Consider the following 398-nt stretch of genomic DNA (forward strand, 5'->3'; position numbering starts at 1 on the left):
CAAGGTACTTGACTGTTCCACTGTGGAACTTCTGTCATTTTTATTGGTTCTTTTTATTTTGTGACTCCATTAAATCTCATCAAACAATGTTCTGTCTTCATATTGTGGACTTTTGGAGTTTGGTTCTCTGGTTCTCTTTTCAGTCTTTATTCCAGAATGTTCCAGTAAAATGTGGGTCAACCAGCTGCGTTTCCAGGACGTTTCTCGTCTCTTTGCTCCCAAACATCCTCTGAAGGATTCATCTCTGCAGCACACAATGTCCTCACGTCACAGAGGACAGGGGTCTGTCCCTGTCAGGAGACACGCCTCGGGGCCACAGAGGACAGGGGTCTGTCCCTGTCAGGAGACACGCCTCGGGGCCACAGAGGACAGGGGCCTGTCCCCGTCAGGAGACACGC

This window comes from Kryptolebias marmoratus, linkage group LG11, assembly GCF_001649575.2.
Source record: "Kryptolebias marmoratus isolate JLee-2015 linkage group LG11, ASM164957v2, whole genome shotgun sequence".
NCBI classification, from domain to species: domain Eukaryota; kingdom Metazoa; phylum Chordata; class Actinopteri; order Cyprinodontiformes; family Rivulidae; genus Kryptolebias; species Kryptolebias marmoratus.